Source organism: Giraffa tippelskirchi, chromosome 9 (genome assembly GCF_054371585.1).
Source record: "Giraffa tippelskirchi isolate mGirTip1 chromosome 9, T2T-mGirTip1v1.2.pri, whole genome shotgun sequence".
In the NCBI taxonomy this organism is placed as follows: Eukaryota; Metazoa; Chordata; class Mammalia; order Artiodactyla; family Giraffidae; genus Giraffa; species Giraffa tippelskirchi.
This window is the reverse complement of record NC_137283.1, coordinates 128567574-128594556: the sequence shown is the minus strand read 5'-3', so window position 1 is coordinate 128594556 and position 26983 is coordinate 128567574. Positions and strand designations below refer to the sequence as shown.

Genomic DNA, 26983 nt, shown 5'->3' with positions numbered 1-26983 from the left:
ATGTGGAATATAAACTAAGTTCATAGATACAGAGAACATATTGGTGGTTGCCAGATATGATGGTGGTGGTGTGGGTGGGAGAAATGGGTGAAATTTTTTAAAAAGTTTAAGTAAATTGAGTAAAAAGTCATTTTTATGGTGCCTAGATGAAGAGATGGGCTTTTCTGGTGGCTCAGTGGCAAAGCATCCACCTGCTATGCAAGAGACATGGGTTCAGTCCTGGGGTCAGGAAGATCCCCCGGAGAAGGAAATGGAATCCACTCCAGTATTCCTGCCTGGAGAATTCCATGGACAGAGGAACCTGGTGGGCTACAGTCCATGGGGGTGGCAAGAGTTGAACATGACTTAGCAACTAAACTACCACCAGATGAAGAGATGGACTATAATGTCTTTTTTTGTTTTGTGCCACGTGAGAAATGATTGGATTATCTAAGGTCTAGCTACTGTGGTGTATACTTTGATATTGAGTTTTGGCCAGTGACCTGGATGGTATGATTTTTCCTACTGTACTGATGAGAGAGGTGAAGTAATGAGATGTTAACAGAAGTTGCTAATGTCACATCACTGAAGAGCAGATCTTCTGACTTTGACCTAGGGCTCTTTCTGGTGCTACCTGTGATTGTCACACCGTATTCCACAGGGGTGCCTCAGGCAGTCATGAGAGGCTGTGTGTTGTGTGGTGACAGGAAAAAGAAAAGGGAGTGTTTGAAGTAGGGGTTGAGAAGATGAGCTCCCCACCACTTTCAGATCAGAGCAATACTGCCTGGATTCATTTTAGGTACCAGGATTCCACAAGGATTTCATTTGAAAAGAGATTTCAGATCTAAAAATGTTTGGGCTATAAATGCTTTCTCGATATTTCCTGTCTATCCTTCCTCACTTTCTCTCTCCTCTTGCCTTAAATTTTCTTATTTCTTTTCTCTTTTTGGAGAGAAAGTGTGGCAAAGGATTCATGGTGGTATGTGAATGGTCCCAGGCATGCAAGTTCCATTCCATTCAGTTCAGTAAACATCCTTGGGTTACATATTCCTTCAGTATTCTTCTGTTCAGCAGATCTTTGAGCTGGGGATACAAATGCCATGTGGTGTCTGCCATTACCAGCGAATGTCTGACTTTGGGGTGGAAGTGAGGAAGGAAACTTGAGACCAAGGAAACACAGATATTTAGAAATGAGAATGGTTGCTGACCCCACAGTGACGTGTGTGTGTGCTCAGTCATGTCGAACTCTTTGTGATCTGATGGACTCTAGCCAGCCAGGCTCCTCTGTCCATGGGATCTCCCAGGTGAGAATACTGGAGTGGGTTGCCATTTCCTCTTCCAAAGGGTCTTTCTGATCCAGGGGTTTAACTCGTATCTCCTGAATTGGCAGATGAATTATTACCCACTAGACCACCAGGAACATGGACTAGGTCAAGCTTGGCTTTTGCTGACTCTCCAGTCCTGTGTCTGTGTCCTCACTTCTCACACAGGTAAGGCTGAAGGACATCCTCTTAGGGCAGCTCTGAACAGAAAAACCCGAAAATCCAAGAAGGCTGTAGTGCCCTCCTGTTCTCACCTGAGTGTTGCCAAGAGGACACAGTTGAAGCTACAAGTTGGTGGTAAAATCTCAATCTTATGTATTTTTAGTCACACCATGCCTCTTTTGCAAGCTGTATTGTATCACACATTGTTTTTAAGGCAGGTAAGTTAGAAACTATCAACAACCAAGCTGGATTCAATTTGATTGATAAATAGTCCATCATATTCTGATAGTCTCAGGAGATGTCACATAACCACTGGAAAAAAAAAAAAAATTCATGAAACATCCGTACAGTAAAAGCATATGTTTTCCTCTAAGATGCTATTATCTTTGCATTACAAGACACTTTCCTGAATTTTAGAGACAAACTTGACTGACAACCATTAACAAATGCCCATTTTATGTTCTAAAGTTAATTAAATTTATCCTGCAATGTCACTGTTAGAGACATTTATGCTCATTCCTCAGCATATAAGGACAGTTTTAGCTGGGCTTCTAGTGACATAGTAGAGACCTTCCTTGAAATTACTTATTTTGACAGTTCTGCAATTACTGGTAGCAATCCTGTTAGCAAGAGTAGAGAACTTTTTATTAGCATAATGGACCCTGCTTACAAATCAAGTCTTTGACTCAGGATTTGACCTGCCTATAGGGTTTAGGCTTGCTAATGGCTAAGCCATAAACCTCCAACTACTTGCAGGTCTATCCTATAATGTGTTTTTTAGTTTGCCAGGGTTTACATAACAGCGTACCATAGACTGGGTGGCTTCAATAATAGAAATTAATTTTCTCACAATTCTGGAATCTGGAAGCCCAAGATCAAGATGTTGGCAAGGTTCAACCAGGAAATCATTAAGTGAATGCTGCTGTGTACTCTTCTTTCCTGTTTTTTGATGTGTAGGTAAGTGGTCAAGGGTCTTTAGACTGGTGTGTAGAGCCAACATGAGGCCTGAGGTAAAGATGAGTGGCTGGTTCTCCGAGCAGTTTCTTATAAACTTCCAAGAGGAGAGCTAGGACAGGCAAGATTTGGAGCTCATCTGGATGGGAGGCTGACAGGCTAGGAAGTCAGGATAAGACGTGGATCGTGAAGCCAAAGGAGCATTCAGAAACCAGAGAGCAGGTTCATGTAGATTACAGTGCTTGTGAGTGTAAGTTTCTGAGCAGGAATTGAATCTAGCACCACCTGGACTGTGTGAACTTGGCCAAGTCACTCAGTGTGCCTAAGGAGTCTTGGGTTTGCGTATCTGTCAAATAAGTTTAATAACAGTACCCACAAAGTCTTATTGTGAAGCCTTAGGAAATGAAATCTTGCACATGGAATATACAATGAATATTCTTTTTTTTTTTAAAAAAATAGAATTTTAAAGGTTACTTTCCATTGACAGTTATTATAAAATATTGGTTAAATTCACCATCTTTGAGCCCATCTTATACCCAATAGTTTGTTCTTCCCATCCCCTAACCCTTATATCACCACTCTCTCCTCACTGATAACACTAGTTTGTTCTTTATATTTGTGAATGTGCTTCTCTTTTGCATTGCTCACTAGTTTGTTGTATGTTTTAGATTCCACATATAATGATAGCATACAGTATTTGTTTTTCCCTTTCTGACCAATTTCACTTAGCCTAATGCCCTCCAAGTCCCCTGTTGCTGCAAATGGCAAAAATGTGAACATTCTGTAACACTGTATACAAAAATAAACTCAAAATGGATTAAAGACCTAAATGTAAAGCAGGATACTATAAAACTCTTAAAGGAGTTTTAGGCAGAACGCTCTTTGACACGGAGAAAGCAATGGCAACCCACTCCAGTACTCTTGCCTGGAAAATCCCATGGATGGAGGAGCCTGGTAGGGTGCAGTCCATGGGGTCGCGAAGAGTCGGACACGACTGAGCGACTTCACTTTCACTTTTCACTTTCATGCATTGGAGAAGGAAATGCAACCCACTCCAGTGTTCTTGCCTGGAGGATCCCAGGGACAGCGGAGCCTGATGGGCTGCCGTCTATGGGGTCGCACAGAGTCGGACACGACTGAAGCGACCCAGCAGCAGCAGCAGTAGCAGCTCTTTGACATAAATCGCAGCAATGTTTTTTTTTTTTTTTGGATGATCTCCCAAAGTAAAGGTAATAAAAGCAAAAATAAACAAATGTTAGTTCTTCTTCATAAACCAGCTGTGTGTGCTCAGTCACTTCAGTCATGTCTGACTCTTTGTGATCTCATGGACAATAGCTTGCCAGGCTCCTCTGGCCATGGGATTCTCCAGACAAGAACACTGGAGTAGGCTGCCATTTCCTCCTCCCGGGGATCTTCCCGATACGGGGATCTAACCCAAGACTCTTTTGTCTACTGCCTTGGCAGTCATGTTCTTTACCACTAGTGCCACTTGGGAAGCCAGTGGGTCAGAAAGGCAGGGTAGAACTAGCTGGAGAAGCGAGCCTTGTGATTTGTGCACTCACAGAATGAATCTAATGAGCAGTTAGATCTCTGCTTGTTCATAGTAGAGTATCTTCAATTTCACCCTTGATCTAGGGCTCAAACCAGAAGTGGCAGAAGCCACAGAATCTTGTAGCTGTGAGAGCTCACGAGAAGCCAGGGAGTCCCACACAAGAAGGACAGGCTCAAAATGCTGGATAACTGAGAGGTCCAGAAGTACAGAAGAAGAACCAAGAGACAGCTCTGTTCTGAGACCCCTTTAAGCAGAGGGAGGGAACAGGAAGCCTTTCATTTCTGCCTCCAGGAGTAAGCCCAGCAGTCAGCTTATCCCAGATCAGAAGGCTCTCCTCTCCACAATAGTCTCCTGTGCTGACCCTCCAGCCACATGCTCCTCTGGACTTGATGGATGAGGCTGGTGCTACTCTGATAAGCTCTAGGTTTGCGTATGTGGGCCTGTGACAAGCACAGCCTTTTAAGTCTGCTCTCTGACAATTTTATTTAAGAGTCCATTTAAGTAAATATCAGCTTCTCTTTTTTCTATAGCCAGAGAAAACCGATCCTGTTAAATTTAATGGCAACACTTCAAATTAATGAGTCATCATTCCTCTGATGTGAACTCACTGTAATATGCCACTGGACCTTCCTAGGAGCTTGCACTCAGAATTGCAGAACCGATCTCTCCTGGCTAAAATATCTGCAGGTTCTGCGCTGGGAAATGCAGGCAGTGGGATGGATTAAGCGGTATCTGAAGGCTGCTGGAAACTTAGAGAGCGAACACAGCACTTGTCCTGGTGTCCCTTTTCTTCAGGTAAAGTTGCAAGCTTGTCTGAAACTTTGGAATTGCTTCTGTAGGTCACATAATTAAAAGTAAGCTAGGGATAACAAAGTTTGCCTTGAAAGAGATAGAAAAACCCATAGAATAAAAGGCTGGTAACTGATAGGAAGTATGAAATCACCCCAAGAGTCCAACTGATGAAAAGGAAAGAGGTTTTTAGATTTGGAGCCAGGTTCTAAAACTTGGGTTCAAAGTCATTATTCAACTGAAATGTGGCCATCTAACTTGGACCAACCATTTCTCCCTCCAGCGTCTTATTCTGGAAAATTGGGGAGGGCCAGGTTTGATCTTCCCTGGGTCGGGAAGATCCCCTGGAGAAGGGAATGGCTACCCACTCCAGTATTCTTTCTTGGAGAATTCTGTGCACAGAGGCTAAAGTCCATGGAGTCGCAAAAAGTTGGATACGACTGAGTGAGTAACGCACATTTTAAAGACTAGAACAGATGATTGCCAAGATCCCCTTCAGTACCAACACTCTGGAAAATGACCTCTTTTAGTATGTGCATGCGTGTGTGTGTGTATATATGAGTGCACACACACATATGAATACACACACACCCTATAAGGAAAACTGGTCCTAGGTTTCTATCTTAAATGGTGGACTAGATGCTGAGATGGGGAGGTCTGCTATGAGGAATACCATGATTTTATTTATTTATATTAATTTTTATTGGAGTATAGTTGCTTTACAATGTTGTTAGTTGCTACTGTACAACAAAGTGAGTCAGCCATACTTATACATATATCCCCTCTTTTTTTGGATTTCCTTCCTATTTAGGTCATCACAGAGCACTGAGTAGGGTTCTCTGACCTCTACAGTTTCTTCTCATTGGTTGTCTATTCTATACATGGTATCAATAGTGTATGTATGTCAATCCCAATCTCTCAATTCATTCCACCTCTCCCCTTTCCCCCCATGGTGTCCATATGTTTATTTTCTATGTCTGTGTCTCTATTTCTGTTTTTCAAATAAGATCATCTATACCATTTTTCTAGATTCCATGTATATGTGTTGGTATATAATATTTGTTTTTCTCTTTCTGAGTTACTTCACTCTGCATGACACTCTCTAGATTCATCCAAGTCTCTACAAATGACCCAATTTCCTTCCTCTTTATGGCTGAGCAATATTTCATTGTATATATGTACTACATCATCTTTATCCATTCCTGTGTTGATGGAGATTTAGGTTGTTTCTATGTCCTGGCTATTGTAAATAGTGCTGTATTGAACATAACAAACATATATACACTATTGATACTATGTATAAAATAGATAACTAACGAGAACCTATTGTATGGCTCAGGGAACCCTCCTCAGTGCTCTGTGGTGACCTAACTAGGAAGGAAATGAAAATGTGTCTTTGTTAGGTTTGAGATACCTGAAAGCAGGTGCCTACCACATAGGCAAATTGAATACTAATTTAGAGCTTAGAGGTGAATTTGAGATAGAAATTTTGCTAGTCAGCAGTATATAGATGGTATTTAAACCCATGGGAATTGATGTGCTCACCTAGGAATAAAGTTTAGAGAATAAAAGTTGAAATTTCCGAAAGAGGAGTTTCAGGTATGTTTTAAACAAGGAAACAGTTGAGGCGGTGTATGATATCCTAAACTAGACATTATTGGAGGATGCCAACAATTTGGGTATTTACTACTTTTGGTAAAAGAACTCATTAACTTCTTTTTTCTGTTGTTTAACTTTGTGTTAATATATATGTCTGGTTCTTAATAATACTCTTATTCAAGTGGAATTAGGTGTGTTTGTGTAAAATAAAGGCAGAAGTGTTCACTTTGGATAACTACAAGAATCCAGTTCCCCATCATTGCAAAAACCCCATTCTTTTGTCCTTGTGTATCAGGTAAAGTGAGGCAACCTCTAGCTCTAGCTGTTGGCCTGATTGGTCTAAGAATATCACATGTCCTTTACCTGTGATTGGTTCAGGGATTGCCATGTGACCTAGTTCAGGGCAATGGAATGAGAGGAGAGATTTCCTGGGGCTTCTGTGAATCATCTTTCTGATTCTTCTGGGAAAGTTTTGGAAAGTGGCTCGTTTTTATCCAAAATTGTGGTGTATGGATATGAGAACTACAAGTGTGAGGATAAAGGATGCTTAGAGGAGGGCAAATCTCAGAGCATAGCAGGGAAAAAGGGTAGAGGCCCCTGGATAAAGCAAGCCCTGAAGCTCCTCTTGTGTCTAGACCTGAACTGATAGCCAGTACATTTCCCTTTAGTCTAAGCAACTTTGTACTGGAATTTTGGTATTTGTGGCTGAAAGTAGCCTTTATGACACACAGTCTTGCTAAATTCTAATTTGTTTATAGGTAGAAACCTGCAAATTGACAAATGTTTGGCTCAATATATCTTGTCTCCAAACATTTTTATTCTTTTTTTTTTTTTATTTTAAATAAAGGTTGGAGACACTGAAGAAGTGAAAAAAGAAATAACCTGTCTTTTCAAGGGTCTTATATTAAAATTTTTCACTTTCATGTTTAGCTGTCACTAGCAGACCTCTTTGATGGCTGAGATTCAGGTTCCAGAATCGGGTCCTCAGTGCCCTTTGATCTTACTGTGAATGCTAACTTTGCCTCTAGGATCACAAGGCCTGAGCTGGAGGTGTGTTAGGAGGGAGAAGGTGAGAGTGAGAATGAGAAACAGGGATCAAGGGTCGACAACCTGTGGAACAAATCTTGTGAAGTTTGCTCAGGGTATCAGAAATGAGAGAGGTTAATAGTTCTAATCTTCCTTATAAACGAAAGTGAAGTGAAAGTGTTAGTCACTGAGCCATGTCTGATTCTTTGTGGCCCTTTGGACTGTAGTCTGCCAGGCTCCTCTGTCCATGGAATTCTCCAGGCAAGAATGCTGGAGTGGGTTGCCATTCCCTTCTCCAGGGGAACTTCCCAACCCAGAGATCAAACCCGGGTGTCCTGTATTGCAGGCGGATTCTTTAACATCTGAGCCACCAGGGAGGCCTTTATCAATAATGGTTGCAAAAAAGAGAAAAGGAAACCAACATGTATTAAGTGGCTACAATTTTAGGGACACTCTGCTAGGAGCTAGGATCCTTTGTGCGTGTGGAGTAGTAGAGACAGAACATAAGGTTTTTGTCTTGTTTGCGTGTTGGGAGGCATAATATTGTATTTAATCCTCAAGTTATTTGCAGTGTTATTATTGCTGTTTATAGAAAGAACAATAATAACAGAGGCACAGAGAAGCTGAGTAACTTCTGGTTTAAATTGACACAGCGAATTGAATCAAATCAGATTTCTTTCAATTCAAAGCCACTCTTTTTACTATGTTATTCACACTTCCTCCATCATTCCCATTCTCACCCTGATGGCTCTCTTGGGTAGTGTCTCAAGTCAGCTTGTCTTGTTTTATTTTATTATTTTATTTGGCTGCACCAGGTCTTAGTTGTGGCACTTGGGATCCTAGAATTTGTTGCAGCTTATGAACCCTTAGGAACTACATGTGGGATCTAGTTCCCTGATGAGGGATCAAACCCAGGCCCACTGCAAAAAGTGCAGAGGCTTAGCCACTAGACCATCAGGGAAGTCCAAAGTCAGCTGTCTTAGAATTGGGACAAGGAGTAGTTCTGGGTAATACTTTGCCAGCCACAGTGACAGGCACCAAATCTAGAGAGAGAATGGTTTATAAATAATCCTTTCTTCTAGATTCCTTTGTCCAGTTTCACCCATGGTCTTGCTGGGCCGTTCATTTCCTGGCAGAAGTTTGTAATGTTTGTTTCCTTCTAGTCCTACTCTTAGCTTGTCTGTTTCTTAGATACGGTTTTTCAATAGACTCCTTCTTACACCCAAACATATTTTATTAGTTCATCAGTTCAGTGAGGATAAAATGTAGGGAAGATCAAGAACAATTTCTGAAGAACAATTACTACTTGCAAAATATGCTTTTAGTATGCTACATAGCTTTTCTATCTTCTTCCCACCTGTGAGTTTCACACATATTACTTCCTGAGGAGAGAGTCTACTTTCTCAGTCTTTTGTTTGATTTGCCTTTCCTGGTATAGTGGTCTACAGATAAGAAGTGCTTAGTAGATATTTGTTAATTTTCAGTGTGATTATAGTAGATGAGTCTCAGTGATGATATCTGAGAGATAATGCAATTAGAGAAGAAAAACAAAACTTTATGTTGTGGGTGCAAAAATGACAAACAAGAAATATCACATTTCTAATTCTTAATCTCAACATCATTTTGATTCAGTCTACATCTTAGTTATTATTGTGTTTTTCTTCCATTTTGCATGTTGCACAAGAATTCTTGCTCTTAGTGAATCTTAAACTTCTTCTCTGCTACCCTTTATATATGGATGCAGATGTGTGTGTATCTATGTGACTGTATATATGTCAAATTACTATATGTATATCACTGTATATAAAATTAGTATGCATAATCTTTGTCCATAAAAAGAATGAAGAGTTGAATTTCTAATTTGTAATTTTTATAGAAAAGACTAGTTAGAGAAATTTTTGGTTGCTTTGCAAGAAGAGGGATGATGCAGATGTTTAGTTGAGGATTATTCTAAGAGTTTTCTTGGAAAAGATGGGTTGATGAACTCTAAATGCTATGACAACCAAGAATCTGAGGAGATTCTTGGCTCCTTTCAAAACCATTAATGGCATGTCCCTATTTCTCCTCTGGCAATTGTTTATATATATATTTTTCCTCCTTTGGGCCATAACGGATAAAATGAACAGTTGAAAAACAGAGACTTGAATCAAACATTAAACTGGAATGAACTATCCTCACTTGCCAAATCTTGAACTGAACCTGTATATTACTTTTGTATTCAATCAGAAATGCTTGAGTTTTATTCCAAGGAAGTGAACTGGTTTGAACCAGAACTGAGCCTGTATATATATATATATATATTCCCCCAAATAATTGAACTGGAAGAAAGCTGAACTGTCAGAATGTCCTCTGAACAAAATTTGAGCCAAACTCTTCCATTTGATTTGAATCTCTGATGAAAAGGAAATGGTCTCTCCATGTGTTTATTTTCATCTCTGGTTTTCCTTTATGTTTTTGGTGCAAAAACCATGAGAATATCTTGTTATTTTCTAGCTTTGACAACCATAATACTGAAAATTCTGTACAGAGTTCCAAGCAATATTATCAAAAAGACTCACTCTTATATGGGCACACATGGGGCTGACAAGGGGACAACTGGAGGCCTACCTGCCATCAGGGAAGTAGGAAAAAGTAGTCATAATACTGATTGGCCTTTCATCACTTTTTTTTAAAAGGACAATCCATTCATCTTGACTTCCTTCTGGTGTTCCCATTGTGTTGAGGCCCTTTTCCATAGACCTTGAAGATCATTTTGAGTTGCTTTTACTGACTTTGTCTCTGAAATTAAATAGAAAGCCTGACTTAGGAGGCCCAGTTGAGAAGGGGTTTCTACAGAGAACCAGCATGACCAGAACCAGCAGTTCTGCAGAAGGCTGGGTCTTATCCAGACAGATATCAGAGTCCTGCCTGCTTCCAGGTTGGATGGGGTTTTGGATTAGAGGTAAGAATAGGGGTACATATTGGAGTTGCCTTACTGGGTAATGATAAGGAAACTTTGTCAGTATCAGGTTTCTTCTGAATCAACTCTTCTGAGTCAGACTCTAGATGGAATCCATCTTTCTACTTTATAAATTATGCTTTGCTGTAAAATCTACAGTTGAAGGTGAAGACTTTTAAAACCATGCATTCTGTCCTTCTGATGGTGAAGGCTAGTTGTCTGTAATACTTTCTTTGGGATTTTGTACCAACCTTTGAAAATAAGAAACCCAAACCACACTTGCATATAGAGCAGTGGTCCCCAGCCTTTTTGGCACCAGGGACTGATGCCTGATGTCTTTATGAAAGATAATTTTTCCATGACTGGGGGTGGCAGGGGTGGTTTCGGGATGATATGATTCAAGCACATTACATTTATTGTACGCTTTGTTTCTAATCTAATGCACTATTGATCTGACAGGAGGTACCGGGCTGTGGCCTGGAGGTTGGGGACCCCTGATGTAGAGCAGTTCTTGAGAGGGATCATTTTCTCATTGACTTCCCAATAAAACAAGCTTCTTGATTAAGTGTAAGTTTCTTGGTCAACTTAAGATTCTTGATTCCATCCATTTCTGTGCTTGATCTTTCTGCCAGGTTATTTATTACTACCTTCTTTTACTTTTACACATTTATAGTCAAATATATCTTTCCTCAGTCCTGTTACTCATTTTACCAAGATTTCTTTCTTAAATATTTCTCCTGTGTCAGTTCACTGCACTTTAATCAGCTCTGATGTATTTTAAAAAATAAAATTATGATAGCTGACTACAGTTTGTATTTTGCAAATGCCTTTCCAAAAGTGTGTTTTGTATTTCTAACTCCTGATGATAGTGTTGCCCTTGTAATTGCATAAGTAGAGAAAGCATTGAAATTTAATCTAGGAACATTTCATAGCAAACAGTAATTATGGAAACAGAGTAACAGTTAATGTAGCAAATTACCTAGGTTCATATGTGCTCTCTGAGGAGCACAGACTACAATAGATTTTAATGGAGATGTAAAGACAAAAGCAGAAGATTTATTACTGATCATTTGAAGATGATGACATTCTCTTTGTTATTGATTTTCAACTTACAAGTCTCTTTTTTATACATAATCTCATTTTACCCTGATCAAAACCCCAGAAACAGGCCAAGAAGGAACTGTTATTTGCAGACTTGGAGAGGATAGTTACTTAGTCCAAGGACAAGAGCTCAGAGTGGAAGAGTGCTGCTGGTTCTTGTTTCTCTCAACAATTAGCTTATGTCCCACTCATCACCCCCTGCTGCTTTTGTGAGTTTTTGCAACACTTGTCTATTTCATTTTTTGCTTAGTTTTACAAAAACAATAGTTTTTCTTGACTTTAATCGGGATGATCCTTTAGGTCCAAACAGTTTGAAAAATTCTGAGAAACAACATTCAGACCAAATTTATCTCATCATTGGAGTAAAAAAAAAAAAAAAAAATCTCTTTTAGAATCTGATTCCCGCTGAAATTCTCACTAAGGGACTTCATTTGTCTTCTAAGATGCTATTTAATTTCCTATATCTACTAAGAATTATATGTAAAAGAAGTTTCAAAATTCCCTCTTTTGTTCATTAACCTATAGTAAGTTTATGATATTGGAATAGTTAAGACAGGAAGGCATATTGTAGATAGGCCTGACCTGAGTGGGAGACCAGTGCCCTAGTCCAACACCTACCACTGCTTCCTTATGCCCATCTGGGCACCATTTTATCAATATATAACATGAGAGAGTTAGATTTGCTGATCTCTGCACTTCAGTTCAGTTCAGTTCAGTCGCTCAGTTGTGTCCAACTCTTTGTGACCCCATGAATTGCAGCATGCCAGGCCTCCCTGTCCATCACAAACTCCCGGAGTTTACCCAAACCCATGTCCATCGAGTCAGTGATGCCATCCAACCATCTCATCCTCTGTTGTCCCCTTCTCCTCCTGCCCCCAATCCTACCCAGCATTAGGGTCTTTTCCAATGAGTCAACTCGTCACATGAGGTGGCCAAAGTATTGGAGTTTCAGCTTCAACATCAGTCCTTCCAATGAACACCCAGGATTGATCTCCTTTAGGATGGACTGATTGGATCTCCTTGCAGTCCAAGGGACTCTCAAGAGTCTTCTCCAACACCACAGTTCAAAAACATCAATTCTTCGGCGCTCAGCTTTCTTCACCGTCCAACTCTCACATCCACACATGACCACTGGAAAAACCATAGCCTTGACTAGACGGACTTTTGTTGGCAAAGTAATGTCTCTGCTTTTCAATATGCTATCTAGGTTGGCCATAACCTTCCTTCCAAGGAGTAAGCGTCTTTTAATTTCATGGCTGCAATCACCATCAGCAGTGATCTTGGAGCCCCCAAAAATAAAGTCTGATACTGTTTCCACTGTTTCCCCATCTATTTGCCATGAAGTGATGGGACCAAATGCCATGATCTTAGTTTTCAAAATGTTGATCTCTGCAGTAACCACTGCTAAATCTAAGATTCCAAAGTTCCTGAGTGGAAAATTGTTGCTTTCTGAATAGTCTGGATCTTCCAGCATGTCTTCTAGAGTAGTGAGATCTATATTCCTCTAGTTATATGGTGGGAGCAACATTAGAGTTGTTGATGACAGAGACTGCCATGTGTCTGCCAAAACCCATTTCCTCTAGCTCCTGGTACACAGTAGGTGACTAAGTTCTGGCCTCTGGAATGTGAGTACTGCCAAGTCTTATTACAAGACTCAGCCATCTTTCTCTACCTCTCACCTCTGACCAGAAGCTTGGGACTTTTCTGATTTCAGGTGAAGGGTAGAGACATAAGATAAAGGAAATCTGAGTCCTTGAATCTCTGCAGGGAAGGATGCTGGTTCAACACATGATTAAGAATACATGTGAGTGAGAAATAAACTTCTGTGAGTACACTGAGATTTTCTTTTACAGGAGCTAGGACCAGAGTTGGATACTGACATAATACAAACCATTACAATATGTATCATTGGTTTGATGGTCAGGTGGTGGTATAATCACCCGGAAGGCTGGAGAGGTCTATGGTGCTGTGGCAAAATGTTTGGCAAAAATGTCACCTGTGACAATTTGGAAGGCATGGAGTTGTGCCATGGAGTTGTGTGACAACTCCTAAGGGCCTAGCACCCTGTGACTCTGGCATAAGTGGAAGTCATTGGCTGTTTTGAGAAAAATATTATAATAAAGAGATGCAAGATTTGGCTAGTACTCAAGCAGAGAATTAAGCGAATGAAGAAATTCTAAATATTTAGGTGTTTACAGGTTGCAAAAGGCAACTACTTCTAGACTTTGAATAGTAAGCTTTAAGAGGAAACGGGCTTTACTGAAAAAGATCAGTAAGACTTTTCTGTTCAACAAAATAACTCAGATCAACAGTATTATATTCCCAGTAAATTGAATTATTTCAGATAGTCTCAATGTAATCATCATCAAATTAAGAGGGAGAGACAGGCAGATAGACATGGGTTCAGGGGAAGCTAAGAAACAAGACAGTTTTGAGAATTATGAGAAATAATTTGGGGTGTCATGTTGACACTTAAAACTGACTAGAAGCAGCTCACAGCCTACAAAAAATTTTGAGGTAATCTACTGCCAAAAAAGCACAAACTTGTTCTAAGTTTGGGACTGATTAGGGTTCAATCCCTGCGTTGGGAAGATCCCCTGGAGAAACGAATGGATACCCACTCCAGTATTCTGACCTGGAGAATACCATGGACAGAGGAGCCTGGTGGGCTACAGTGCATGGGGTTGCAAAGAGTCGGACATGACTGAGCGACTTACAGTTTCACTTTTCAGTTCAGAGACCTTAAAACAACCTTGGGCAGAAAGAAGGCTGTGAAAGATTCACAGCCTACAAATGTCCATTTCAGATGTGGCCTTGGAGGTTAATGAACAAAGAAAAATCTCAGAGGGTAGTGTCTGTGGCCACAGAAACTAATGGACAGAAGAGTACCTTCCAAGAGCAAAATCAGTGTGTAAATGATTTTTACATACTCCCAGAGTTCAGGGCTTTCACTATGGCAGCCCAGCAAGATTTATTCTTTTTTTATTGACTAGGAAATGCTATGTACTTTAAATCCTTATCTATTTTGAATGGGACATTTTATTACAATTATCCTGTCCTCACTTGACCGTTGTATTAGGATGTTGGTGCAGGAGTGGGTAGGCAATTTGATATTTAGTTCTTAAGTCACAGTTTTCTTTTTAAAGAAAAATGTTTAACTTTATTTACAAAATATCCTAAATATTTTTATGATAAAATATTATTAAATAGTCTAAGAAACACAAAATGTCATAAAAGAAAGTATAAGTTGAATATCAAATCAATTAAAATATGACCAGATTTTGAAAAATTGATGGCATACAACTGAAGACTCGGCATACAGGGACTGAACTCTTCAAGTGGCAAAGGATTATAAAACTGTACCCCATTTCCCAAAGGTTCAATCACAATTTATGGCTCAGAAGTTACTAATTTTTACAAAATCACAATATTGTTATAGCAATTGTGGTAACTTTTAGTGCCTAACAAGCACCAATGGTGTCATAAGCATCACTTTTGTGTTGTCGTTCTTTTTTTTAATGTCATAGCTGCTAGGCTACAAGGAGTCACCAGATAGAACTGAAGGATCAAGGGGAGAGTCTGTCATTTTTTTCACTGGAGTGTAGTTTCATTTTTTGTGCCAGTTATATATAATGAAATTTTACTCAGCCATAAAAAGAACAAAGTACTGCCATTTGCAGCAATGTAGATGGACCTAGAGAATATTATGCTTAGTGAAAGAAGCCTGACAGAGAAAGACAAGTACCCTGTGATATGACTTATATGTGGAATCTGAAAAATGCCCACAAGTGAATATATATACAAAACAGAAATGGACTCACAGGCATAGAAAACAAATTTGTGTTTACCAAAAGGGAGAAGGACAGGGGGAAGGAGAAATTTGGAGAAATTTGGAGAAGGAAATGGCAACTCAGTCCAGTATTCTTGCCTGGAAAATCCTATGGACAGAGGAGCCTGGCAGGCTACAGTCCATGCGGTCACAAATAGTAGGTCATAACTGAAGTGATTTACCATTAACAGATATAAACTACTATATATAAAATAGATAAGCAACAAGGATATACTGTACAGCACAAGGAATTATACTCATTATCTTGTAATCACCTATAATGGAATGTAGTCTACAAAAAATAAATTAAATAACCTATTATTATTATTATTATATAATCATTATACTATTCATTTTCATTTGATAGACTTTCACTTCTGTGTGTGTTTTCCAACAGTTTGATATTATATACATGATTTTAAGTCTTGTTTTCTATATATAAAATTCATTTATAAATTCAGTCTCTTCACTGAAAAAATTAGAAAACACCTATTCCACACCTTACTTATGTTAGTGATTACTACCTACATTGGGATGCTAGAATTTCATGATCATGCCCAGTATTGTATTCCCTCTTAAAACACATAGTGGGGAATTTGAAGAGTGATTTTGCTATAGAGGTCTGCTGAATGTTAGTCTGACTCAGAGTAAAACCCTGTTCTATTCTCCTCCTGAAGCAGGCGTGGAATTCTTGACAGCCATTTTTCATGCTTGAATGGAGAGGCAAACAGTAAGAGGTGATTATTCCTAAGCACAGCAAAGAAAATTTCCATTTATTTTTCTCTCTCACAATAACCTATTTCTGACAAATCCCAGGACTCCTTTCCCTGGCCAGTGCACGACCAGGCAGGCTCTAGATTAACTACAGTGGGTGTATTTTGCAGGTAGCCATGGCCAAGACTCTGGGTGGCTTTTGTACCTTGATCAGCATCTTCCTTGGCAGGGTGTGAGTGATCAGAGGTTACTGTCAGGGATCACTGTCTCCTTCTTCATACTCATTGGAAAAGGTTTTCATCAGCATAAGACCCCTCAAACCTTGAGCTTGACTCAAAATGAATTTTTCAGGGATTCCAATGTCAGCTTTAGACTGTCCTAATGTGTATAGACATTGGAAATATACAAAGAAGATTTGAGAGCATGCATTATCAGAAAGTGAAGTTAGCTGAACTTTGGATCAACTTTCAATGTAACTGAAGGCACAATCTTATAGTTACAGAGGCCTTGAACATTAAGGAATTGGTTAACTTCAATTCCAGAGAAGATGCTAGGAAAAACCACTCAGAGTAGATCTGCAATCATTCGGCGCAGCTGTAATTGGCGTCGCTCAAATTATGCTTAGAGAACTGTGTTCAGTTTTGATTTTAACACTTGAAAATGATGTGGAATAGGGCCAGAGAAGAAAATCCTGACATTTTCTGGCATTTTAAAGTTGTTACTTGTACTATTTTAGTTAAAAAAAATTCCCCCCAAATCAACTCAGCAACAAAGAGCGTGAATTTTTGGTCTGACAGATTGCAGTTTGAATATAGGCAATGTCTCTTTTAGCTGTGTGAACTTAGAAATTAAAAAAAAAGATGATATGAATTATATTAAAATATTTATAGCTAACATATATGATGGCATGAAACAGCAATAAAACGAACATTTTTAGTTCTGCTATAGGAAGAGTTGTATGCAGACAGAATATCTGTCTGCTATACTATCAGGAATGGAAATTGGGTTATTAAAAACACTTCCCCAAGTCTTTTTTCTAATCTATAAAACAGGGATAATGATCTCTGATTCACAGAACTTCTGTGATGATGAGAAGAGTTGACTGTGTGAAAAGGAGAGCAAGGTGGTCTCACCCACTGTCTGTATTCCCGCAGCCCATTCATGCCTCCGGTCACACCCTGGCCTCTGCCTAGCTCATCTCTGAACCAAAGGTCATCAAGAGTACCGACAGAGCCTCTTGGGCAGTCACTGATTTCAGAGCAGTCTTTGTCTCTTTTCTCCGCTCGCTCTTCATTTCTTAAAAAAAATCCATTTTACTATTTATTTGGCTGCAGTAGTTCTTAGTTGTAGCATGCAGGATTGTCAACATCTGTTGTGTCGTGCGGGATTGTGGCATGTGACCTCTTAGTTGTGGCATGTGGGTTCTAGTTCCCTGACCTGGGATTGAACCTGGGACCCTTGCATTAGGGTGATAGGTGTCTTAGCCACTGGACCACAAGGGAAGTCCCTCTGCTTGCCCGTCTTGAAGACTCATCCACTGTTTGTGCAATGCTACTTGCTCCCCATTTTCCTTCTACTGTTCTGATTAGTCTTGCCCATTCTCCTTCTCAGGTTCTTCTTTTCTTGCTTATCCCTTAAATGCCAGTGTCTCCCCAGGCATCTATCCTTAGCCTCATTTTTTTCTATACATAGTCTTCTTGAGGGATTTACTGGCTCAGTTTTTAAACTACTGTGCAAGGCTGGTAATACATATCTCTATTGCCAGCCAAGTATTTCTTTCTGAGCTTCAAATGTATCAGTCAATTTTCTATTGGTCTCCTGCTCTTAAATAATCTGGCCTCCCAGGTGGAGCAGTGGTAAAGAATCTGCCTGCCAATGCAGGAGACACAAGGGATGCTGGTTGAACCCTGGGTTGGAAAGATCTCCTGGAGTAGGAAACGACGACCCACTCCGGTATTCTTGACTGGAGAATTTCATGGACACAGAAGCCTGGCAGGCTACAGTCCATGAGGTTGCAAAGAGTCAAACATGACTGAGCACTTAAATAATCCACAGCATCTCCCAAATCAAAGCCGTCATCATACATCTAATTCCATATATATATACACACACTTATATATATATATAAAATATATATATATATGCTTGCTAGTTTATTTTTGCTTCATATATATTGATTGGATGCCTGAGATGTGCCAAGCCTTGTCTATTTCTCCAACCTCACGTTCAGTCTATTCCTCAGCTGGCACCTTGCCTTATAGTCAAACAGCACTAGAGTCCCCCAAATCCATCATGCTCCCTAATGTCTCCAGGCATAGAAAGGAGGAAAGAGGCCACCTGAACTTGAACCAACAGATAAAATTACTTGAGATCTTGATTTTCCAGATTCCTGATTCCAGTCCTCATGAGACCCATCTTTGTCCTGCTGATTCTTGACTTCTGTGAAATAAAACCACCTGTTATTCTTCCAATAAAATTTCCTTTGAGGTTGGGTTAATTTGAATGGACTTATTCTTTAAGATCAAGGAGATCTGAGCTATGTGGTTTTTTCATGGAGGGAGCTTTGGAGGTGTTTTTGTTCCCATGAGCTAATCTGCTCCCTTAATAAATGAAACCAAGTGTTCACACAGATTGGCATGGTTGCAGATTGCTTTCCTTCAGGGTAATTTGTTTTCTAAGTATGACTTATCTCTATTTCATTTCCCTCCTAACACCAGCCTCATGCAAAACACAGAGTTTGCATTCACCATAAAAAAAATTTAGCAATGGTGACTTCCTAGGGGATAGAAGGGGAGGTACATGGCTATATTTCAGTTGAACATCTTTATGGGGTAATCTCCTCTCCCAAGTTTCTTTTTCAGGGGCCATCTACCGAGTCTCACTTGTCTCCACATCTTTCCTGCATCTCTCACATCTCCCTGTGTGCCTTTCAACCTTCTTGCTCCTTTCTTACGTGGAGGACTATACTTGCTTTATCCAAAGTGTGGAAAGATGTGTTGGCACTAACCAATGAGACTTTTTTCCTAGTGATTTCTCTTCCTCATCCCCATCATTTACAGGAAGCTTGGGGTTTGGCACACTTTCCTCAGGGTAGGATTGGTATAGCGGGTGTCCAAGAAGAAAAGGAATTCAGACTTTGGAGTTTCTAAGTAGACTTTTGAACAAACCAAGCCATTAAGTAGAAGGAAAATCCTTTTAAGCTGCAAAAATCAAAGTTTATGTTTTAAACAATGTATTTGGGAAGATGTATGAGGATTCCCAAGTCAGTCTCTTGCTCTAAGAGTCACGGGCTGATGAGAGGAGAGAAAGAAAGAGGAGATCAAGAAAAATCAAGTGCCAGTGACTATCCTGTGCCCTCCCTCTCCACCTCCAACCCTGGGCAACTCTATGTAAGTTTAGTGATCTGAAGCTGGCAGACCAGAGCTTGATTTCTAGGTAAAGAGCTAAAAACAAACAAGGCCCAGAGACCCCTGCACAGTATCAGCAGTATGAGATGCCCCCTGGAATGTCTAGACACAGAAGGTTGGAGGCAGCCCGCAGTCTGCCATAGCTCCCAAGTAACTGGAAAGCATCTAAGGGACACAGAAGTGCATGAACAAGGTCTGGCAGAACTAGAGGGACTTGGCAGTCCAGGTTAGAGGACCTGGATGACAAGGAATGATGGGGATGGTGGCTAAGAACCGGGTGCTTCTCTTGATGCCACGTGATGACACAAGGGAGCCAGGAGAAGGGAGGAGAGGAAGGGGTGGGGTAGGGAGAGGCTGTACCCCTGAGGGCGGCCCCTCAAGTAGCAGTTATGGAATGCTTTTTTATTGTTGTTCTCATCTAAGACCAAATCAGCACTGAGATTGTGTCGCAGGTTGCAAATGGAGAAAATGAAGACTGAGTTGTATTGGGGCGGGGAGATTTAAAAATACATACATAAGGGGTTATTTGGAGAAGGCTGAGCAGAGAGTGGAGGAACTGGCAGAGGGGCAGGACGAGCAATCTGGAGCCAAATGCCTGACCCAAGTGGAAAGGGACTTGGGGAGAGTGCAGATGGTGGGCCCAGGGAAGGTATGCACATTGTCTGAGAATTCCCAGAAGTACCTGGAGAAAGAGATTTCTTGATAAACCAGGTCTGGTAAATTAAATCTCAAGCATGGGTGATTCAAAAGTCATTAGAATTTTCCCATTAAAGGAAAGGAGACTCCCTGCTAACACTTAAAATAAGAGAATAAAATTAGGATTTCTCCAAGTCCCCTTTCCTAAAATGCTCGTTTTAGTCTCTCCCTGTCATTTTTTGTTTCAATATGAGCAATAAACAACTGTGACCAATCGGAGTCTTATGAGGTTATTGCTTTTTATGCCACAGAAACATGGACTCCAAGTCTGGCTACACAGCTCACAGCTGAGGGAGCTTAAAAAATACTGAGGCTTCGGCATAGTATTCTGCCTGAGCAGACAGCTGATTTAGTTGGCAGGAGACATTGTCTTCAAAAGCTCCCCAGTGGTTCTAATGCATGACCAAGGCTATGAACTACTACAATGATGAATTTAGATTATTTATCTTGTGGTTTTTAGGAAACTATCTATGTCCCTTTAAATGGGACAGAATCTGTTGAACAAGATTCCCAAGTCATCAATAATCAAAGGAAGAGAAAGGAGGGGATGTTAAAGAAAAGTAATGTTGGTCTTACCTGTCAGTCTGTCTAAGCCTGATCATTCAGCTCATGAATAACCCATTCGCTTTCTGTCTTGTTTGTTTTCCCCTTGGTGGTCTGCCTTCAGGATGTTTCATTTTCTTCAGTTCCTTTAAAAGAAGATGGATAAAGAGTCTATTTTGTTGCTTGTTTGATTAAAAAGTTTTGGTGAACAAAATTGAAAACTACCAATTTAAGATTAGGTGACAGAGAATAAATTGTATAATCTATACTATGGATTTCCCTGGTGGCTCAGATGGTAAAGAATCTGCCTGCAATGCAGGAGACCTGGGTTCGATCCCTGGGTTGGGAAGATCCCCTAGAGAAGGGCATGGTAACCCACTCCAGTATTCTTGCCTGGAGAATCCCCATGGACAGAGGAGCCTGGTGGGCTACAGTCCATGGGGTCACAAAAGAGTCTGACTGACTAAGCATAGCACAGCATACTATGAACAAACATGAGGGATATGAAAGCTTTTTTATGCTTTTTTAATTTCTACATTTTTCATTTAATTTAAAATTGAAGACAAAATGTGGCAACTCATACCATTTTAGAGTTAAAAAGAAACCAACAGATATTTGTGTAATATCATTACTTGTCTGTCCCACTACTGTGGCCTCAATGTTGTGATGTGGCACAGATTTAATGAAAGTTAAATAACATAAGAGGAACTCTCCTGGAGAGGTTACTGAACACTGTTGGCACCAGTGACTGACATATTTGCTATTGTTCATGTCTGGTACCATCTTCCTCACTATTTGGGCAGAAAGCTTGGCTTTTGCTCTTGTACATTTTCTCTTAATGTGCAACTTTTGTCTACCTGACTACTTTGAGTGAAAAAGGTTTTGATGTTTCCATATTCTTACTGTGGGAAGGTGTATTTAGAGTGAAAGGCATTCTATTACTCTTTTATGACAGTTAACTGCCAACTAGGCACGAGTCTTTGTTCTGGAGAAAAATTAGAGATTATCTACATTCCATTAGAAATAAAGAATAACGTGGCAATGTTCTTTACCATTTACTTTTCAGTTGTTATTTCAGGTAGCTCATATGTTATTCTGTAGACCAGTGGAACATCTTCATGACTTTACAGATGGAACCTTGAAAACATAACCTTTGGATACGGGTAAATGTTTGCACATAATCTTATAAGTATCCAATTTTTCACCAGGCTCCCATGCAAGAGAGTGTTAAGAGAGTATAAAGAACTAGTTTGTAAGGAGGGTAATGTGGTCATTTTTCTTGAACCACTTACGTTACTTTAAGTTGCAGATGTATCTTTATTAGCTTTCTACCTAGGGGAGTTAGAATTAAATTCCCACCAATGTAATCCCATTCAGATTTACACTTTTTGAAAAATAATTTTATTTATTTATTTTCGGCTGTGCTGGATCTCTGTTGCTATGTGGGCTTTTCTTTAGTTTCAGTGAGCAAGCTCTCTTGCTGTGGAGCACGGGCTCTAGGACACAGGCTCGATAGTTGTGGTACATGGGCTTAGTTGCTCTGTGGCATGTGGGATCTTCCTGGACTGGGGATTGAACCCATGTTTCCTGCATTGGCAGGCAGATTATTCTGTACCACTGAACCACCAGGGAAGTTCCACATTCAGATTTACTCTTGTTTGCTTTATCTAATTTTGGCGTATAAAGGTTGGTGTTCTTATAAACGAAAACAAAGTCTGAAGGTAGCTTGCTTTTTCTCTATTCTTTGGGTTTTACTTCTAGTCATAAGAAAATATAATATTATGGGCTACCAAAGCAATGAGGGCAAGAAGTATTCACAGGCATACTAGGAGTGCACCAGTGTAAATTTACAATGTATATCTTTTAGAAAGCAATGGATATTGATAGTTTTAAATTGCTTATGCTATTTGATGCAGTGATTCTACTTTTAAGAATTTATAAAAAAGAAATTATCCGAAGTAATAATTTAAAAGAATGTCCTACATGCATTCTCATCATCTGCTGTGCTGTGCTTAGTCCCTAGGTCCTGTTGGACCCTTTGCGACCCCATAAACTGCAGTCCGCCTGGCTCCTCTGTCCATGGAATTCTCCAGGTAAGAATACTGGAGTGGGTTACCATGCCCTCTTCCAGGGGATCTTCCCAACCCCAGGACTGAAGCCACTTTCCACATTGCAGGTGGATTCTTTACCAACTGGGACTCCAGGGGTGCCCAAGAATACTGGAGTTGGTAGCCTATCCCTTTTCCAGAGGATTGTCCGGACTCAAGAATCGAACCAGGTCCAGAAATCAACCCGGGGATTCTCATCATGATAAATGTAAGAAAGTTACAAGCAATCTTTCTTTCTGTTCTTTTTGGCTGTGCTGTGAGGCTTGTGGGATCTCAGTTTCCTAAGCAGGGACTGAACCCCGGTCATCACAGTGAAAGCACTGAGTTCTAAACATTAGACCATCAGGGAACTCCCAGAAGCAAACTTGATGTGCATCTATATGGGAGGAACTGAGTAAACTATAGGACACCCAGTGGATGAAATATTATACCGCCATTTAAAAAAGAATACAGAAACACAGAAAAATGTTTATGACATTATGTGAAAACAGATGAATAAAACAATTGTATAAGTTGTGCAAGCACAGCTTGGTTAAAAAGTAAAACCAAAAGCTATGCATAAATCCCTGTAAAAAACATTGTATTGTTTATGTCCAGATGGTAAGATCAAAAATAACCTTAAAATGTTTTCTTTATATATATTTTTAAATTTTCTAGGAAAAGATAGATTTAAAAGATTGAATATAAATAAGTAAAGTGATAGAGTAACAGATTTATGGGCTTTGAGCTTAGCCGCTGCATAGAAATTGAGGAAGAAGGGAGTCGTCCTTTCCTTGTGGGTGAAGGACTGTCAGGAGAGATCACCAGCGTGAATAAACAGGTTGTTTTGCAAATAATACAGCACACAAATATTTCTCAGTTTTCAGTCTTTGGGTTGTTCAATTGTGATGTTAAAATTTGTTTAACTAGCGACTTTTTCTTTAGAAGAAATGTCATAGAGAAACAGAGTTGCTTTAGCTGGGGAGGCGGGCATGAGGGCTGGGCTCTGTTTACCTCACATCCTTCCCAGATCTCTTGCTGACTAGAGAGAGGATGCTGGGGAACCCCTAAACTACTCAGAGTATGTTGAAGAAACCTTAATAAATATACTCTTTGAGTGACTTTAAAGTATAACTCGTTATATATGCATGTTCTCTTTACTGCTTGCAGAAATACTGAGTTAGGCATTACTAGGCCCAACTTACAGATGGGAGAACTGAGCCTTATAGAAGGGGCCTGAGGTGTTAGAGGTTACACATCTTAATGCCTGGAATTTGAGCCAGTTCCAGTCTGATTCCAAAATCTATGCTTTTTACCACTATGTCATGCTGCTTTCATGGGCTTATGGAACAACACAGAAACTACTCTATGTTCACAATACAGTAGCCTCAGAAATTGCAGAAATCAGAAAGGAATTTGACCACTGACTAGATGTGCCTGACTTCCTTCCTTATCTCCCTACTTCAATGAAAGAAAGATGAGAAAATCTAGCTGTGATGGAGACTGAGTGTGTGACTGATCATCTACTGGGCCTTGAGCAGTACTTCCAGCACCTGAAGCAGATCTGGGGTGCTGCGGTAGAAGTCAGGGAGATGGTAGGGTCTTCTTGGTATTCCTGCCTCAAAGATACAGTGTCTCCATAAGCTAAAGGAAGGAAGTTACCCCTTCCTACAAATGAGTTGCTTTTTAAATTCCAGAACCATTCTGCACTGCCCCCTCCTTGCTTTCCTCTGCTTGTACTACATATCTTTGGAAACCTCAGCCTAATACTGCAATTTGGTCAACAGGGAAGCAGAAAACATTGCAGTTGGGATGAAGGCCAGCACTAGGCAGAGATGAGGGTTGAAAGCACTCTGGGGGTTCTTTGTCTTGCACTGCTTGTACAGAATGCTTTGTCTTGCACTGCTTGTACAAAATGAGAGCCGCTTCTGGGGTTCTACCAGCAAGCAGGTGTCGGTGGGCACCAAGGGGAAGCTTCCCACCTGTTTGTTAGCAAACACTTGGCTCCAGGAGGTCTCTCCTTGTTTAAGGCTGAAAAAACTTGATCTCTCCCCTTTATCCCACAGTTATCCCCAAAGAAACCCAAATGGGAGTTAAAAAGATATCATTTATATTTTATATCAGTTGAAGATGAACATAAATAAGGAAATCGTGATTCTTATGGCAAAAGATAAAGCTAAAATATAATAAGAAAAATAAAATAAGCTCATATAATTAATATCAGATGATTAATTTTGATAATTGATGTGAATGAGTTAAAACCCCCATCAGAAATACAAAAACTCTCAAATTGGGGCAGAACACAAAATCAAACTATACTCTGTAGAAATTTGAAAAGAAAGGTGCCCATTATGGGTAGGGGCTGCCAAGAAGACCCTGTTCTCTGGGTTCTCGGAAGACCTCAAGGATGCAGCCTAAGAAACTTCTAAATGTGCTATTTCTTGCATCTCACTTCTAACCAGAAGAGTCTGCTTCATGTGAACAAAGCTCTTCTAGTTTAACCCATACCCTTTCTCCCTTCCATAGCTAACATTTACTGAGGGGTACTTGTAGCTAGGGAATTCCCAGATGGCACAGTGGTAAATAATCTGCTTGCAATGCCGGAGATGTGGGTTTGATCCCTGGGTCAAGAAGATCCTCTGGAGAAGAAAGTGACAACCCACTCCCGTATTCTTGCCTGGGAAATCCCTTGGACAGAGGAACTGGTGGGCATGGGGTCACAACAAACTGTATACGACTGAGAACACACACACAGGCACTTACAACCAGACTTATGAGTATTTACTCCATTCAGTCCTCAAAACCCCCCACGAAGTAGGTATGATGAGTATCTCGGTTTTACAGATGGGAAGCAAAGTAACACAACCTTTGTATGAGTTACCCAAAGTCACACAGTGACCAGGTAGCTGGCAGACAGCTTGGTGATAATGAAATCAGAGCAGGTGGAGTTAGTTAAATGGTTCCAACGTTTAATGGCTTCAGGGTCTCAAAGCCTTGTATTGTCCATCTGCAAAGCAGACATCCTGTAGTTGACCCGACTAGGCCTTGCTCTCTAGACCAAGATTGGATTGGACTTTCAATACTGTTGCCCTTTCCCCCAGTCACTTGTGACTGACATGTTCTTAAGACAAGCTAGTACCTCCGATCTGGTTTTGGACAAATCATACAGGCCTGGGTGCATGGCTTGTTTTTTAAGGTGGTTTTGCTATCCTTGCTCTGCATGTAGGTATTGATTAATGGCTTAGCTGTCAAAGAGCAATCTCATTTCTCTCATTTTAGTCTCTTAATTAACAGGCCTACGCTGACCTGGAGGGAAGTCTCTAAAAATGCATCAGAGGGCTCTGTTCTTGACCAAACAGTAGGTGGAGTTTTCGAATGAATGACTTCATTGAGAATGTAGAGAGAATATTGATCAGATCTGTGGATGACATTAGTTCAGTTTAGTAGCTCAGTCGTGTCCGACTCTTTGCGACCCCATGAATTGCAGCACGCCAGGCCTCTCTGTCCATCACCAACTCCCGGAGTCTACCCAAACCCATGTCCATTGAGTCGGTGATGCCATCCAACCATCTCATCTTCTGTCATCCCCTTCTCCTCCTGCCCCCAATCCTACCCAGCATTAGGGTCTTTTCCAATGAGTCAACCCTTCGCATGAGGTGGCCAAAGAATTGGAGTTTCAGCTTCAACATCAGTCCTTCCAATGAACACCCAGGATTGATCTCCTTTAGGATGGATTGATTGGATCTCCTTGCAGTCCAAGGGACTCTCAAGAGTCTTCTCCAACACCACAGTTCAAAAGCATCAGTTCTTCGGCACTCAGCTTTCTTCACCGTCCAACTTGGAATAAAAGGTAATATCAACATATTGGCTACTAAAACTAGAATCCCAAAAGATCTTAGTAGCATGGGACAATGGAACAGATCTATTTATTCAAGCATTTGTTTTCTTTAAAAAATGTATTAGGTGTTTATTATATGCCAAGAATTAAAGGGGAATTCAGTAGTCAGTTAGGCAGACAGGGACTCTAACTTTACGGATTTATGGGTATTTCAGAAAAGACGAAAGTTAATAAGAATAAACTTAAAAGCTTTTATTTAGGTCTAAGAAAGAATAAGTCTTCCCAGGTGGTGCTAGTAGTAAAAAACCCGCCTGCCAATGCAGGAGACAAAAGAGACACGAGTACAATCCCTGGGTTGGGAAGATTCCCTAGAGGAGGGCATGGTAACCCACTCCAGTATTCTTGCCTGGAGAATCCCAAGGAGAGAGGAGCCTCGAGGGGGGTTAT

The 26983-nt window shown here is 40.3% G+C and overlaps 2 long non-coding RNA genes across 2 annotated transcripts in view; one reads left to right on the top strand and one right to left on the bottom strand.

Moving 5' to 3' along the window:
* LOC145521012 (uncharacterized) overlaps nucleotides 1-1794 on the top strand; it is a 162264-nt gene extending 160470 nt beyond the window's left edge. The window contains exon 5 of the long non-coding RNA XR_014064982.1: nucleotides 1470-1794. This is a non-coding gene — a long non-coding RNA (uncharacterized LOC145521012). The remainder of the gene's footprint in view (nucleotides 1-1469) is intronic.
* Nucleotides 1593-26116, bottom strand: LOC145521014 (uncharacterized). Its single transcript, XR_014064984.1, has 4 exons — nucleotides 26005-26116; nucleotides 20645-20757; nucleotides 18331-18404; nucleotides 1593-1775 (listed from the first exon to the last, which is right to left on the bottom strand). It is a non-coding gene; the product is annotated as an uncharacterized LOC145521014 (long non-coding RNA).
* Nucleotides 26117-26983: the final 867 nt, after the last annotated feature.